This window comes from Chamaea fasciata, unplaced genomic scaffold, assembly GCF_029207755.1.
Source record: "Chamaea fasciata isolate MVZ Bird 193981 ecotype frontalis unplaced genomic scaffold, bChaFas1.0.hap1 SCAF_22, whole genome shotgun sequence".
NCBI lineage: Eukaryota > Metazoa > Chordata > Aves > Passeriformes > Sylviidae > Chamaea > Chamaea fasciata.
In genome coordinates this window covers 1,578,168-1,591,943 of record NW_027094107.1, presented here as the reverse complement: position 1 = coordinate 1,591,943, position 13,776 = coordinate 1,578,168, and the positions used below count along the sequence as shown (strand labels likewise).

General features: G+C 42.2%; 1 long non-coding RNA gene across 1 annotated transcript in view; it reads right to left on the bottom strand.

Annotated features, from left to right (window-relative positions):
- Positions 1-658: 658 nt before the first annotated feature.
- LOC136300334 (uncharacterized) overlaps positions 659-13,776 on the bottom strand; it is a 32,644-nt gene continuing 19,526 nt past the window's right edge. Inside the window, exon 4 of the long non-coding RNA XR_010723671.1 lies at positions 659-2,847. This is a non-coding gene — a long non-coding RNA (uncharacterized lncRNA). The remainder of the gene's footprint in view (positions 2,848-13,776) is intronic.

Below are 13,776 nucleotides of genomic sequence, written 5' to 3'. Positions count from 1 at the left end.
ATGCTGCAGGATGCACTGATGAAATTTGAATTTCAAGGGATACCTGACGCTCAGAGCTTGCAGGTTGAAGACCACCTGGGGTTCATTTATGAATTTCACTTATTTATTTCAGTGAAGGCATAGGATTTGCAGAGGGGACTTAAGCTGGAGAGGATGATGCCTGGATGTGAGGGGAGCATTGCACCACCTGAGAGTTAAAATCCCATAAGAATTATTTACTAGCACTTCAGACACTTTTCACATTCAAGAGACAATAACAAGGTTTAATTAGTTTTAACAGCCATGATAAATTGGTTGGCAAGAATACGCATAGAGACTGTGAAGGACAGAAGGGAAAAAAAAGAGCTTTGACAGCATATTACTTGCAAGCTGTCTTCAAAGTGTGGTTTAGTGGCTAAAATGGAAAACTCAGCCCAGTTGAGCCTGGTCCCTGACCTCAGCCATGCCACGGTTGGGTTTTCTGGAACTGTTCACCAAAATAATTTAGCAACGCATTTTGTCCATTCTTTCCTTATCCTGTGAAAAACGTGACAAAAAGTTGGAAGTTTGTAAGAAACTCTTCGATGGGCCAGTGGAAGAGGCTGTGTTGGCAGGACATGGGTGTCCCTTGGTGCCACAAAATCCCCCAGGGCCAGGGGTTCTTACACAGCCACTCGGGAAAGAATTCACCTTGCACGGAAACTCCGGGCTTCAGCCTGCAGATCTCCTCGCAGAACTGCTTCCAGCAGGTACATCTGCTCTTTAACAGGCAAGCAACACGATTTCATTTACAATTTAACAAGAACAAAGTTTCCTACACTTTTTCCACCCTTCCACTATCAATCTGCTCCAGCACCAACCTCTGTGTCATTATTTCCACAGAGTCATGCAGACTGTTTTATTGAAAAAATCTTTCCAGAAGTTTTTGTTGAAACGCCGCTTTGAAGACAATCTATGTACAACTCAAATGCCACATTTGGGGTTTTTTTCAGCTGCCACTGTTTTTCTCCTGGTTTTTAAGTACTCATGAACATTCTTTTAATAGAATCTCTGGTCAACCCAAAAATGCGACAACTATAGAGTCTCAAGAAGCACCTGAAGCAAATTCTACGTTTCCAATCATGCTAACCTATACTTGTGTGCTTCAAAACAGCTCCTTCAGAAGCTGTAAAACCAGGAAATAAATAGTGAAAAAAAAATATATAAAAGCAGTACTGGGGAAAGAGGAATAATCTGTTATCGAGCATTCTCATGTGGATTTAATGCAATAATTCAACTCCTCCCTCTTATCCTGCTGGACAAAGGTGAAGGGATGGATTAAATGAGAACTTTGAAAGGGACCATCAGAAGATGGCACAACAACATTGTGGGAACATGACAGTGCCCGTGGCTGTTGACATGCTGGGAACCTGCACGCTAAATAATGCTCCCTAAACCTAAACTGGAGTAATTTCGGAGGAAATTCTCTCAAAGCAGAAAATGCAATGGAAATCACAGATGAACAAAATGACTGCAAGTAAATCCTGGCAGTGAGTCCCCCCTTCACACACACACTTCTCTAATGTTTCTCTTGACTGACTCTTGTGCTGAAATGAGTTCATATGACAAGTCTGATTTTTTCCTCTACAGATCACCACACTTTTCCAGCACAAATAACCCTGAGTATAAATCATATACTTGCTGAAATGCTTAGATTGGCATGTTATCTCATGTAAGAGCAAGGTACCAAGATCTCAGTTGCAGAGACGTGGTATTTTTTTGTTAGGCAAATTGCACTGGTTTTTTCTTTATATAATGCTTCTGTAGGATATTCAACATTTTTCCCTCCCCTGATAAAAGATATAGACTGATAACTCAGTATGTCTGTGCTGTTCTTCACTCATGTATTTCAAAATGCAGATAATTATCACCAATTTAATAATGAAAATCCTGATAAAAAGGTCTTTCTTCTCATTCCAGCAGTAAAACATGGAACAAAAATTGTGAGTCTGAACACTCAGTTCAATATGTTTTCCAAATAATTTACATCCCATTATAAAATAATTAGACTGGCTCAGACTACAAAATGACCTTAAGGAAAGTTCAGGAATTTTGGGTCCTAGGATGTGTACCAGACTCCTACGCCTGCTCAAAACAAGTCTTAACATCAACAGTTCAGCAAACATTGAAACTAAAATTTTCTGTGTTCAGTCCTATTCCCTCCAATCTCAGCATTTATTTTCTCCAAGACTGTCCTTGTTTCAGCATCCCCTTTCTTTCCTTCCTTCTCCCAGGCTCTCCAGCTCCCACCCTTTCCTATCTGTCTGCCATTGGCAGGATGATGCCTCAGAATGGGTAACATTTCAATTCTCGATATATGTCTCTTTGTAAGAGCACCAGTTCCCTCATCTTTCCTTTACTCAACTCCTCTTTTCCACAAAACTTGCAGAAACTTAACTCCTTGGAGATGCCAAGCTGGAAAAGAATTCATGATATCATTCTGTCTGGAGACAGGGGTGGAGGCAGATGGGTAACTGTCTTCAGACACATCCCTGGGCTGCTGCAAAAAGGATGAGTGTTCCATGAGTCGGACGAGAAGAAAGAAGGCTGAATTTCATCACAAAACATTCGGCTTAGGCGTGTAAGGAATTACCCAACAGTTGTAGTTTAATTAACTAAATTGCCGATAGAAGGTTGGAATGGCATCACTGGGGCTTTCAAGAACAGGTGAGTTGAAAGCGCTGGAAGGAAACCAGGTGTAGGTTGGTTGTACTCACTTGGTGGGCAAAACACCTTAAGAAGCCACCCATCCTTATGGGGCTGGGCCTCAGTTCAGAGCAGGAGAACAGGACAGACACAGGCAAGGCACAAATCAGCACCAGACGCAGCCTGAAAAGAGACACGGATCTGCTGGGGCAGGTGCAGAGGAGGCCACAGAAATACTCCATGGGCTGGAGCCAGGCTGGGACACCTGGGGGAATTCAGCCTGAACAGTCTGGGGACAACTTCTTGTGATCTTTCAGTACTTAAAGGTGGCCTACAAGAAACATGGGGACTGTAGCTCTGACACCAAATTAAAAATTTAAGCTCCTGAATCTGTGGGGAAGAAAAGAATCAATTATAATCAGCTTGATTCATGTCTTGCAGTCTTTATTCAGAACTGCCCACCTTATTCATCACTGTCCTCTCTCACTCAAAGTCACTGAATATTTAGCCAGGAGTTTCTTTTCTTACTTTACCAGTACTGGGCTTTTTCCTCCCCACTTGGTGTAAAATTATTAAATGAATCAGTTTCCCTTTAAGAGCTGGATGGCCCTGCCAGCTTAGCCAACATGAAGCATTTCCAAAGAAGTTTCTTGCTCATCGCAGTAAGGAAAAAAAATATTTTAAAACCCCAAACTCCAAAATCCCAGATGGTCTTGAAGCCCTTTTAAAACAAACTGTGTGAGTTTACAGTCAAATCTGCCCAAGAAAATCTTCTAATGGAGACTGAAAACTATAAATGCTCTCAGTTTATTAAAAAATGATTTGACACCAGCACAGACTATTTCAATTTTTTTCCTCACATTGCAGAGCTAGACACACTTCTCAAAATATTTGCTTTCAACAAAGTGACAGCAGCCCCTCAAGAAGTGTTATGTATGAGCCAGTATTCGATTTTTTTGTTATATTTCATATTACATTGTCTGTTGAATAAGATGTTTTAAAAACATTAATGTAATATAGAATTTCAGACTCTTAATCATTTTGACAGGTTTTCTGAAACTCTTCAGAGCAACATTTGAGTAACGACCCCGTGCAATACACGGCACTGAAACAGGCAGGACTGGGGGAAGGGGAGAGGAGCGCTGGAAAGGTCTCTGCTCTAAAACACATGCATTCATTAGAAGAGAAAAATGCCTAGAAATTTGGCACTAGGAAGAGTGTTTAAATGAAGTCTGCCTGAGGGGATAGCCCTGACTTGCACTCTTACCAACGGGATGGATATCATGTGAACGTTAACAAGAATTACGTACCAGGTTAAAAATCTCCCCGTAAGAAACCACAAGGCCGTGCCACGCTCTGCACCGCTGCAGAGACAATGCCTTCTGCAGGGAAATGATTCCAGACCCATGCACAGGCTACACACAGGCACATCCAGACAAAAATGGCAGCAAGTTAAACCAAAATTCACTCGATTCTGTACTTCTGGGATGTTTGCTAAGGGTGAGTTTGGATCCAAGCTTATTAACAAATAGTCAGGGTTTAAGCTCAGCTTATTTGGAATGCTGATTATTTTACATCCTAACTCCGGTTTTCAGTGTGTCTTCACCCCAACCTTTTAACTTTTAGACCAGCATTCAAGTCTTGCATTGTAGCTCTCTGAAAGGACTATTTAAATGCCAGAGTCCATGTGCCAGTCTATGTGCTCCCATCTAAAAAATCAAATCCTCAGCTGAAACACAGCAATGGAGTCAACATGTACTTGGTTTTCCAAACCACAATTATTCAAGAAATACCTGGGGACGAAAAAAAGCAACCTTCATTCACACTACAGAAAAATCCTGTATTGGCCTGCAGCTTTTGGTATTTATTTTCCCCCATAACTAATTTCAAATATCCATAAATAAAACGTATAGTCTCTCATACAGGGAACTATTATAGCTCAAACACCACAACAGGAGACATACATGGAGCTGTCAAATGGAAAGGATTTATAGTTTTTTGCTTTATATGCTTCCCCTTTTGGAGAAAGTTTGAATGAAAAGGATCTCATGCTTTGCTTTTCAAAACATTACAGTTAGCAAAACAAACTAAAAGTTTAACATGCATTTGTAGTGTACGTTGCAATCCAATGTCACATTCAGGGGGAGACAATTCCCTAACAAACTACAAGTCAGCCAGCCAGCCACCTTCACCCATTTTTAACTTATGATGGATATTAACATTCTGTATGAGCTGCTTCCCCAAGCAAACTCAGCTCCAATTCAGCATCTGGAGGCTGATGAAATTTTGCTTTTGCCCATTTTCACAGCTGCAGCAAAGCAGCCAGAGAGAAGGTCGAGTGATTAACCTGAGGTTGCCGAGTGAGTCAGTGCAGCAGGATTACAATCATTAGCACTCCTGCCTGCCAGGCTCAGCCCTGCTGCTTCTCCTACAGCCCTCGCCAGCTTTGGCACACAAAAATGATGCACTAGTCAGTGCCAGGCACTGAGAGAAAGGGCAACTTTCCCTGGACACAGCAGGGTCAGTCCACTCAGCCTTGGTCTGTGAACACCCTTCAGCCCCAGCGCTGCCAACACCTCTCCCTGCTGGCCTGTCAAACCCGGGGTTTGTGCCACGGGCCCCTGTTGGACAGGGACTGCCTGCTGAGCCAGGTGGAGAGGTGGCTGTGGAACCAGACAATTAATTGGAAAATTCAACACCAGCTTGCACCTGCGGCCAACAGTTCACTGACCCTGCAGAAAGCAGAGAGAGTATGAGCAAGCCAAGCCAGAAGTCGATAGTGTATTCACCTCCTGCCCACCGCAACACCTGACCTGTGGTGCAGCTAGAACCACAAACACACCTTCATAGAAGGGTTGCTTCCATGCTGGAGATGACGGCAGCTCCACATCAAGATTTGGGCCACCTTACTTTCTTAAATCAAAGCTTAGGTCACATACACAGCTCTGGCTGTCCCTTGCCCTGCAGCACGGAGCTTGAATGAGGTTGGTGCCATCATCCTGCAAACAGCAGGGCAGAGGCTTTGCTCACTGAGCACTGACAGTGCATCCACCCTGCTCAGGATTCAGGGCTCGTGGTGACCATGACCTGCAGGCTGGAGTTTGCTTAGTTGAGTCTCTGTGGCATCACAGGCAAGGGCTCGCAGTGAATCCAAAAATCTCATGGAAAAAAAAGTTCTCATAACCCAGTTTTGTACATCCAAGAACCTGGAGAGCCTCAGAACTGTCATCTTTTGTCAGATTTATGAGTGCTTTTCTGAAACAAAACTCCAAAGCCTCTGTGGGTCACCTACTGATGGTTTACAATATTAATCAATCACATCTAATACATTTGACTTCCTGCAAAAAAACCCCAGAATTGGTTTCATTGCATCGACTCACTGCCAAAATCCTGCAGCTGGTGTCACGGTGTGGTGGCATTTGTCACGTCACAGCACTGTGCAGGAGACAGATTTAACAGCCAATCTACTCGGCTCTTCAGCCAGTGGCACAGGACATAGGTGGAAGATGTGAGAACCACAAACAGACGGGAAACACATCTAACTCTAGAAAGGACAACATTTATCTTATACCAGGGTTTAACTTATTTCAGGTTTTACTGAGGATGCTACAGGTACAGCTCAGAACCACACAAACCTGCAGAGATGTGAACACAGCAATCCTAAGCACTGTCGGTGTTTTTAACTATCACCCCTGGGAATCCTGGACATCAGCAGCAAAGGGGAAGAGTCTGGTGAGGCCAAGGTAGCCAGAGTCACCTGATGCTATCCCCAAGGCCACTGTCCCTCTTCACCCTCACATTTACTGTCTCTTGAAGATGGGACTTTTCCAGAGTGATCTTCATTCCTGCTGCTGCTCCGAGGAATATTTCCAGAAAGTCCAGAAATCAAATGAGCCCCAAGACAGCCAAGCATGCACAAACCAAGGCAGAATAGCTGCACTTGTTTATCACATTTTATAATGGGATTCTTCAATAAAACTATTGAATAAACCAAATAATGCCTTTTATTTGAATACAAGTCCTTCAATCATTAAAAGAATAATAAAGAAAATGAGCACAGTGCATAGGCCATTATTTACAAGCCATATGTCCCCATTTCAGTCCTGGGTTGATCTTTCGAGCCACATAAATCTGCCACCAGCTGGCAAGTACTTTGAATTCCTTGGTTCCCAAGCATTCAGTAGTCCCTAGAGCTCTTAAAATTCAAACTACACACAGAGGGACATGATCACATCTACAAACTGTGCTCTTCCCTCAGCCATCTCCTTTGGAAGGCTCTGCATGGGCAACAGGACCAAGTACAGTCTATCAAGCAGAAGGATTTCTACAGCCAAGCAGAAACCTCCCACTCTTCACCAGCTCCAAATCGAACTCTCCCAAGAAGGGATCTCACTCCCAGCTAACAGAGCCTCCACAACAAAGCCCTTAGTCCTTAGTGAGTATTTGGATTAGGAAGACTCTGAATCAAGTGCTTAGATGGCAGTGAAAGTCAGGTGTGCATTTTTAATAACAGATTTTTACAGAGGCAGACCCAAAGGTTTTTCTCTAAGTGGCACAAGAGGTGGACGTTTCACCTGCTCCCAGGTGTCAGCAGAGACCCAACCCCAGCACATCCACACTCCCATCTGAGGGTCCTCAGGGACACAGAGCAGGGACCAACACCTTGCAGCCCCTGCTGGGACTGATCTGGACACACGGAAGGAGGCAGGGCTGCCTGGGTTCTTTTTGGCCTAGGAAATACCATCTGCAGCTGTGAAATTACTGAGTGGGTGAAGGAAACAGGTGGCAAACAGGAGAAAATGGTTAAAATGTTCCCTTCACTGCAACACATGTGAAATCCCTTATTCCAATGGGCTGCAATAAACCTACCACTGTCAGTGCACATAAAATGGGTTGAAGAATTTTTCTTCACAAGGAAGTAAATCTGATTTTTATCTAAGCTGGCAGTAAACAGGGTCAAATATTTAACTGTTTCTGTGGCAACTTCCTCACTCTTTTTCCATTTTTGATTTTTTTTTTAAAATAATGCCAACAAGGCCAGAACGCTGCACTGCTACAGATCACAAGGATGTGAACAAAGGTGGAGGGGGTCCATGGCAAACACCAAGTGCCAAATGAAGAAAGTAAATGCTGATTGCAAAGAGCAAACAGTGGTACCAGATAGAGGAACTCAGCTTCACCAACACTGGATTTATTGTGCATGGTTTAGTCAAGTGATTTATATGGATTACACCACATTTTCCCTTTTTGTAGCTTGCCTTGGTAATCAAAAAGTCTTTTTGTAATTTACATTAATAGCTTTGCAACATTGTGGAAAATATTAAAAAAGACCTTTATATTTTTGGCACCTCCTACTTCAGAGGACTGCACACAATCAAAGCTCCTTTGAACCGTTCCAAAGGGTTTGGCAAGAATTTGAGGTACACCCAAAATGTCATGAAAGACCCTGTACAGAATCCTCAGAAAAGCTGGTCAGTGGATGTCCAGGTCAATAGTTTTCTTAGGCCTGAGTCCGCAGCACATCCCTGCCAGCAAGAAAAAACATTACACATCCAAGGCACTTCCATTATCTTAAATTACCAGGTTTGAAGAATAATAATAATAAGACAAGTTATGGAAGTGTTATTTCCACAGTCAGCGCATCCCAAGTTGGGGAATACTTTCAGGCCATAAAAGGAGATCACCACAGAAGATTTCTGAATTAAATCAATTAAGAACTAGCACACGTTGCTGCCTCAACAGCAAAAGAAAACAAAGCACAGCCAAGTGTGGTGAAGTAACCCAAGGATGGAACTCAAAAACCCGAGGTTTTGATTGTATCTACTATTCTGGACAACCATGCTCTTATTTTCTTATCTATATTTTTTTACCCATAAAAAGAATTCTATCTCAGAACAGGGTTGAGAGAGTGAAAGGATAAAATGGAAGTTTTGAAAACACAAAGACATTAATAGTTGCTGAATTTGTGTCGATGCACCGAGCAGCGCTGGTAGTGATCTGTAACACACAGCTCAGCCTAGTGACAGCTGTCATAAAATTGCCATCAAGAATGCGATGCTGGAAGGAAAACAAGAAGAGTTTTGGTGCATCGTGCCTGTCAACTAATAAAATATTACTTAATTACTGCTCCTCCAAAGAAAAGCATAAAGTGCAGGACGAAATACACGGTAAGAAAGAACAGGAAGAATGTGAAGCTGAATTCATGGCCCCAGATTCCAGCTGAAGACAAAGTTTTTCCAAAACTTCCCATCAGGATTATGTGTTTCTATCACTTCTGTAAATGCAATTATCTTGCTTTTCTTCCACCTCTTCCCTGCTGTCTTTGTGAGCTTCAGGAAAATGTGAATCAGAACAGGATCGGTGCCAGTGCTGGGCACGAAGCAGAGACAATAAAAGGCATCTGCCCATACACTGCATATTTGGAACTGTTTAACAAACTGCAAAGATATTAAAAAATGGACTAAAATCTATTAGTCCAAGAGAAGGCAAATGTAACAATTAATGTAAAATGCACCAAGAAATTACCCAGCAAAACTCTGGTTCCCAGAAGACCTGGTGATTTCCCACGTGATTCCCAGACTAGTGAGGAGGCTTTGGAGCACCGCTTCAGTTTCCTAAAGAAGATGAACTGAGAAGAGCCACAAAGAAATCCCTTTCTGCTTTCCAAGCTGTCGATCCCCACACAGGGAGAAGAACAACATCTGACCTCAGAGCTCTTGCTCCTCCAGACTCTGCCAGGGCTGTCCACACCACAGGAGGATGAGGTAGAACTTGCAGCAAATATTTGCTATCACTAAGGTACCAGGCCTACACACAACCAGTGCCTGCATTTTCTGCTTTAAGAACATAATATGTGAGCTTTCATTGTTAAGCTAGAGCCAAATCTTGTTCCAAAGATATGCAAGACCTATAGCAGCTTCTCCCAGGGCCAGGATTCAGTAACTCTAGGAGAAAGCTAGGGACGTCTAGAATTTCCCCATATACATATTTCATTTTACACACAGTGAATCATCCTAGAAAAACGCTTTCCAAACACTTGGAGACAAGCTGGATATGTGGGATTTGGATAAAACAGTATTTGAACATCATGGAATAAGAGAAACAAAATGGTTTTTTTTACAGGCTGACCCAGAAGAACAGCTTTAAAAAAATCAAGCCCTTCATATCTTAAAGAGGGATCTCTTTCCCTTGCATTGCATATTAAGCAGAAATAAGCAGGAAAGAGAATAAACCTACATGTTTAAAAGTCAAGCCACAGACAGCAGTTCCCCTCCAGCAGGGTGACAGCGATCAGATCTGTAATTCCAGGCAGCAGATAAAAGCTGTGCTGAATTAGCACCACAGAACAAGGCACTGAATTTTCCCTGGTTCTCACTGTTCTGCATCACTGGATTCCAGGAGTTAGTTAAAATCTGACTACATATGAACAGGATTGACTTCCAGATTTTTGCAGCTATTAAGATACCAGTTACTGTTAACATCTGGATCAGCCCAGCTTCAGAATCCTGAGCGAATTCCATATTTAATCACGTTGATTCCAGCTTTAGCAGTGACAATATGTAAACCCTGTCCACATGCTGAACAAGAAAGTGAGGCAGGAATTTATCTCCTAAAATAAAATACCAGTGATTAATAAATCACATGTTTATATCTCTTTGGAGGAATACTTCTAAATACAAAGCAACTCCAGCCAGAGCATTCCATGCCAAACCAAATACTCATATGAAGAGACAATTTCTGCCAGTTCCTATGTCCAAAAACGCTTTAAAAATTGGAAAAATGAAAGCATTTGCCCTCTTTCCATGAAAACCCAGAGTGCTGGGCACCAGAAAACAATGTTCCCACCAACCTCCAGTAACTGAGGTGAATAATAATTCTGGAGTTATGAGAAGTAATTTGATGCATTCCACTCTGTGGAAAAAGCAAAAAACAACCAACCCAAAACAGCCAAAAAAAGAGACTACTCCTTTAGATGCCGTAAAAACTTCCATACAAAGATATCTGCAACGTGTAAACATGCAGATTTCTTTCCCCCTGTATTGTCCAGCTAAAGAGAAGATGCTTTCCCCTCCCAGGGGGTTTGGGAAAGTTGTCAGAGCCACAAGAAAAAGAAAGCATAAGCTGTTTGATTATTTATTTGTTTATTAAAACTAAGTATCATTTTCCCTTACTCTATAGGAAGCTTATAAAGACGAGCAACTTACAAAGTTCAGGCAAGAAGAGGAGCAAGCAGTTGCAGAAACCCTTTAGACAAAGCACCAAACAGAGCTAGAGGAAATTGTATCTTTCCTCCCAAGAAAACACACAAGTATTTTCCAGAAATACTAGAAAAACTTTGAGTCAATTTGAAATTTAAACAAAGCAAACCAAACAGCCAACAACCATTTAAAAAGCCCAACTAAACAAACCCACAAAGGCACGCAGAAACAAAAACAAGCAGTGGTGAAAATAAAACGTACCATAATTGACAAGCAGTGTTTTTAGTTCTATCTCCATTTATCACCAACCTTAGAAACTGCCAGCCCATAGAATTTCTCACATAAATACAGATAATACTGATAAGAACAGCCTTAATAAAGAATATGACATGTTTAGAGGGTTTTCAATGAGGAAGTCAGATTCAGCCCCACAGGCCAGTGAAGGAAAGGGCTCTGGAAATACACCCTAAGTTACTTAGAGTATCCCCATCTCAGGTACATAATTTATCTGAAATCTGATTTTTCCATTTAAAGCCCCTGGTTAGGCTCTCATGTCCATGCTTTATTTTACAGCAGCACCTGTATATAACATTTGGGGAGCCATTCCCAAATAACTCTTCTGATTTTGGGGAACTGGAAAGAGATGCTAACTCTTCCTTTTTTTTTTTTTTTTTTTTTTTTTTTTAACCAAAGAATATAATTCTCCTGAAAAAACATCTCCAAATCTGGTTCTCAGACAACTTCCACCAGTCATGGGCAACCTGAGGTATTGCAAAGTTTGCCTCTGCTCTCCAAGGATCTATCTGATAACACGGCCTCAGCTCCAGCCCATTCTTTGCCTGCTGGCTTGTCCCTGATTCTCAGTTTTTTTCTCTACCCATTTTTCCTCCACTATGGCAACTTCAAGGTTATAAACTCCATTTTGATATCAAAAGCAGATATCACGCTCAAAAACTAAATCCCAGACCGAGCACCCAATTAGTGAACATTAAGTTCCTGACAAAATTATCTCATTGAGACAAACTTGGACGTGTTAAGCCAAGCAACTCTGAACAGAGAACCTGGCAAAATATTCAACCGAGAAACATCAGAAGTCTCATCATTAAAAAAAAAAAAAATATTCTGTTGCCTGACTAACTTCAAACCCTCTAAAAAAACCTCCACCATGCCATCAGTTGCACTGTATGAAACACGAGTCATACTGAGTCAGTCCTGGCAAAATCTGCAGGAAATGCCAAGAATAAGTTTTGATGAAGACGTTGTTGAACAGAATTATTGAGAACACTGATGAGAACTCTCTAATGGCACAGAGCAAGGAGGCCAAACAGAGTTAAGAAAATGCTATTGTCTCCTCTCCATGGTAAGGCTTTAGAATCTGCTGCAGGTTGTATTCTCACTCTGTCAGTGTTTGCTTTTTTGGTACTACTACAGTTTATTTTTATTATTCCTAGTAAAGAACTGTTCTTCCTATTCCCAGACCTTTACCTGAAAGCCCTTTCATTTCAAAATTATAATAATTCAGAGGGAGGGGGTTTACATTCTCCATTCCAAGGGAGGCTCCAGCTTTCCCTGGCAGACACCTGTCTTTCCAAAGTGGGACAAGTGTCCGTCTCATGAGAGCCCAGAGACAGAACCAGAGCCTCAGGAACTCCACCTTTACATAACACAGGGAATTGTGAGCTTTTCTGCAAAGTGGTGCAGCTTCAGTAGGTGAGGAACTGTCCTCCTGCTTTTCCCATGTTCCATGTATAAGAGGGAGGAACAGATGCTTCTCGTGTTTTATTCACAAGGAAGACACCAGGGTTACTGCTATTGTTAACTTTTAAATGTTCTCTCAGCACAGATACAGGTCAAAACCAGAATCTCACACCACTTTTTTTCCTCAAGTTGCTAAAAAGGAATTTAGGCTTCTGTTGAAAATATTTGAACGCATCTGAATTTTACACAGCTCCTCAGTTACACAGTACAGAACCTGCAGGGGCTCACAGAGACTGTCTGTGCTGGAAGTTTACAGGGGTTCAAGGGAAGATCAAACAAGGTAATGAAATAAATTCAGAGGGGTTTAAGGCACAATCAGTCTGCAGCAGTTCTTGAGTTCAGAATTCTTGGGAGAAAGTTTGGGAAAATATCCCTAAAATAATACTGTAATATTTTTCCCTAGGCTTATCACTAGGTAAAATGAGGTCCTATTCTATAAGGTCTCACACCTTATCTAGAGTAATTAATCCCTGTCTCAGCAGCAAGGCAGATAAATAACATAGATAGATAAGTAAATAATCCTGTGCCATTTCCATCCCCAGTCACGCGACGCAGCCTGGAAGATAGTTTGGGGTTCAAGTCCTGCAGCTGACTGGTTGGACCGACCTGCCCTCAGGCGGCACAGTTATCTGCTGGTCATTACACAAAGGCCCTGCAAGGTCCAGGTTGTCCTCCCAGCCCATCCAACAGTTCTGTGTCTTACAGGACCAGTCAGTTCATTTGTTCATGCCTCATCTTCCCCACCGGGAATTAGCTTTTGCCTTTAAAGCAGCCATGCATTAAAATAAAAGAAGCTGCAATCTTAACACAGAATCCTTTTCCTGCAGCTATGAAAGGAGATGGATGGCTTTTCTCCCTGGGTTATTCTGGATTCTTCTTTACCAACTCTGAAAACTCAAAGCCATTTGAGCAGCTGTGCCACGATTGCCCACCTATGCTCGAGGTGAAGTGGGGAAAGTTCAGTAGGGATTGGACTGTAGGTGCCAGAACATCCCATTCATTCCAGAAATATCTCACAGATTTAGTATTTCCCCCCCATTTCCCCCTGAAGTGGTCTGTGCTTTACCCAGAACACAGACTAGAAGGACAAAGCAATTTCTGGTGCACACGGAGCCCTCGCTGCTGGGAGCACTGCAAGAGTTTCCATGGATCTCTG